The sequence below is a fragment of the Miscanthus floridulus genome, chromosome 18 (assembly GCF_019320115.1).
Source record: "Miscanthus floridulus cultivar M001 chromosome 18, ASM1932011v1, whole genome shotgun sequence".
Classification (NCBI taxonomy): domain Eukaryota; kingdom Viridiplantae; phylum Streptophyta; class Magnoliopsida; order Poales; family Poaceae; genus Miscanthus; species Miscanthus floridulus.
The window spans coordinates 82,067,376-82,071,334 of NC_089597.1; positions in this window are offsets into that span (position 1 = coordinate 82,067,376).

A 3,959-nucleotide genomic window follows, 5' to 3' on the forward strand; every position below is an offset into this window, starting at 1 on the left:
CGCTAGGAGGAAGACGACACGAAATGAGAATGGGAAAAGAGGGGAACGGACACACAACTCCGGGCGCGACTCCCAAAAATCAAACAGTGGCGCCGACATCCAGACCCCACATGACAGAGACACAAAGAACGGAGGGAGCGAGAGACAAATTGCCAGCTGCAGGCAGCCAGATCGGACGCTCCAGCACGCGGCACGTGACAAATCGGATGGCCAGAAAAACGGTTGCCGGAGGGAGCCAGAACAACGGGGTGTCACATAGCAAATCTGTTTTAAAATAGACCAAGAGAGATTGCATGTCAAAGAACACGTACGCTGTCTCCAACTCGTATTCTGTTTAATCCTCACGTGCAGGGTAGTAGTTGTGATTGTGGATTTAGAAGGGAACCGTTTGGCTACTGCTCTCATTAAAAGGCAAGTAAAGCAAAATTTGAGTGCATGGTAGCTGTGGTTACCAGATCTAGAGTAGGACTAGTATTCGGTTAGGAGGACGATTATTGAAAGAATGAGACAGAATCCCTTACATTCTAGATTTTTTTTATGTTCTAATCCGATCCATGGTATTCAACTGTGGAAGTAAGAGATAACAAATGTTTGCAGAGTTCCTTTCATATTGCAGGACACATGAAGCATACGTAAGGCAAATAGAGGAGTACTATGCGTACCAGTATTTTGCAGGTTGTGAACGCTGCATCGACAAAGCTTTCTGCAGGATATATACTTTGTTGCTGGGTTTAAGCAAGCAGCACTGCTGATGTTGACGTGAGAACGTGAGATATATAGAGGGCTTTATCAGAAACGTAACTGTCACTGCAGGATCAAGTGGAAATCGAATAAAATCCGTGATGCAAGATAAGTGATAGTGGCCTTTTATATCCAATCCTGTCATTTTGGCAACTTTGATATCAGGGAAATTGACCAACGGAGCGTCAATATACCTTGGCGAATTTCTTATCTATCCCGACCTACGAGAAATTGGATAAATAGAACTCCCACGTTAACTGAATGGGAGTTTAAATATTCGCTAGTGTTTGTATACACTTTTACTGGGTGTTTTGGACGACACACCTTTATTGTAGACACGGGTACATCAGCTTTCATGTGGAATGGACAATAGTTCAAAGTTGAGCTTAGTCGATTTAGTCCTGATGATGTTCATGATTGTCGTTGACATATGGATTAAACAGGTGAAGGGACAAAACTCGGTTCAATGCTGGAACAACAAGCTGAATGCCTTGAGAAGATAAATCCATGGGTTGGCAGCCCATAATGGTGGTGTGTGTAGACAAAAAAGGTTGACCTTCTGTCTACTATTACCAACTTTGACACCGCTATTGAAGTTAGGGATTTGATTTTAAGCATGATTAGCTTGCTCAGTCTCGGGATCACCTAACCAAACTCCTGAGAGGACGAAATTAAACACTATCGGCGAACTAATAAGGCTGTTGGGAGACTGCGATACTAGATAATTCCAAATCGTTGCTATTGGCAAGCATAGGAAAAAAAGAATTTCTCCCTAGATCATGAGAGTGGAAAAATAGAGGGGCAAGCTAACCTCAAAGATACACCAAGGTTTTATAAGGAGTTATTTGGGCACCAGAAGATAATGCTCCTTAGACTCCTCCTTCCTCTAAATCCGACAATGATGGTGGTGGTGAGTGGCCTTGTTCTTCTTTTCCTTCCCCCTCGACGACGTGTTGCATGAAGAACCTCCGCGTCCTCCCTCTGGATCTAGCACCGACAATGGTGGCACATGGCCCTATTGCTCCCCTTTGCCTCCCCCTCCTCCCTCCTTGGTACCACGTGGCCCGAGGCTCCTCTGCCTTCCCCCTTTGGATCTGGCATCGACGATGGAATCATGCAGCACCGTCCCTCCCTACACTTCCTCTTCTCTCCTCGATGGTGCGGGGCCCAATAAGGCTTCTTTGCCTTCTCCCTCCATATCCAACGCCAACAATAGTGGCGCAATTCCCTAGCCCTCCCCTATGTCTCCTCTTCCCTCCTCGGTAGCGGAGCATGGACCCTAGTCCCCAGGGAATGTGCAGGCCCCAGCCTCCTTTGGTGGCACACTTGCCTCCAAACCTATTACAGGGCGGTGATATAGGTTGCAGTGGCGGTGAAGGCAGCAACATGGTGGGCAAATCCACAAGGGAAAATGCTCAAGGTAGGATCTGCAGCAACCACTATCTATTTCTCCACTCACTCCGTCTCTACTGCGAAGTGGTTGGTTTGGGCATGGTGATGGCGACTTCGGAAGGACGGGCTCATGGTGGTGGCCTTGACAACTTGACGTGCAAGTCATCCAATGATGGTGGATCCATGATGTGTGTCCATGGTGGAGGCAAGCAGATACACGACGTATCATCCACATGGCGAAGGAGACTCAACTTCAAGCAGCGGGCAGTGGACCTCCACGGCTCCAGCGAGATTCGTTCCGACGGTCTGTGGTGGGTTCCAGACGATGTGGGCCCTAGTAGCACTACTACATATTGATTTACCACTATCGCCACTTTCACTGCCGTAGCGATAGAAGCGACGGTGTGATACATCCACCGTCGGTTGGACCGATAGGGAGGCCTCCTAAGGAAGGAAACCGACAGTTGAAACTTCTACCACCCACGGGTTAACAATAGATGTGGCAGTGGTATTTTCTCTATCGTATGAAAAGTCAAGCCGATTGCGATAGGCTTTATGGCTACTGGCCCTACACGACTGTTTGGTGTACCGGCGGTAGTAAATTCAGTGTGAGTTATTTCCCCATTTTCCAACTACCCACAACACAGTTGCATCACCATTACTTTCCTACGGAGTAATCCTTGATGCATATTAGCTGCTCCTCTCCGCTTCTTCATCTTCAAGGTTGGCCTATTTAAGGGGGGCTAGACGCACTTCTTGGCAATCCACACACTCCTTCCTCCTTAGATTTAGATAGATATAGAGAAAGCTCTTGAGCCAACTATCTATATTTTCTTCATCACCATCGCCGTAGCATTGGGAGAAGGCCTTCAAGATTGGGTACTACCGGCATCTAGGCACAACGGGGGCTGCTCAATCTAGGTGCTAATGGAAGTTTTGCGATTAAGGGGGCGCGCTTATTTGGGCAAGCCAAGGGGTACTGAATTCACTTTGGTATCCCTGGTTTGGTATCCGATATGCACAGGGCCGTTAGGAAGGTGATATGTCTGTATGTACAGTTGCCACCTTTTCTGCCCTATGTATTTGTGGCAGAACTATCTGAAATAACATGCTTTCGGTGGCGCTCGTCTTCCACTAGACACTAAGCACCCTGAAAGTTAGCTACATCGGATAGTTCCGTCGAGCACACCCCACGAGAGAACTCGAATCAATCCACGTTTTACCTCTAGAATCCAATAATGAGTACGAGCTTACAATACTTAGTCCATTTCATAAAACAAGAGTTCTTGGAAATTATTTATTACAATACCAGGGTTCAGAGTGCGATAATTAAACAACAAAATAAAAATAAACATCTAGCGGAAACAATACAAGGATCCGTCTGTGCCCACTAGAAGAATCCTCCACACAAGAGCTACTCCTCAAGCTGCACCTGCAATAGGGTAAAATAAACCCTGAGTACACAATGTACTCACAAGACTTACCCGACTAGTGGGAATAGTTTCTCGACTCCAAGGGGTATGATAGTCAATATGGGTTTGTTGTTTTCTTTTTGTTTGTGAAAAGCATTACTAGAAGTTCGTCCTTAAGATCAAGTTTAATTAGCAGTCATGATTACTTCATTAGCTAACCATTCTACGTAAGCACCTATTCTACTTTCAAGCAAGGGTTGAGCAATCAGAACCAATTTACCATCTTTCATATTCCAATTCTTACTACGATGCTAGACCATAGCCAAGTCATACCGTCTCATAGAAATGGCGATTCATGAACCAATGTATCCTAGCTGGGTACCCCAAAACACACTCCCCGTTTGTACCCCAGGC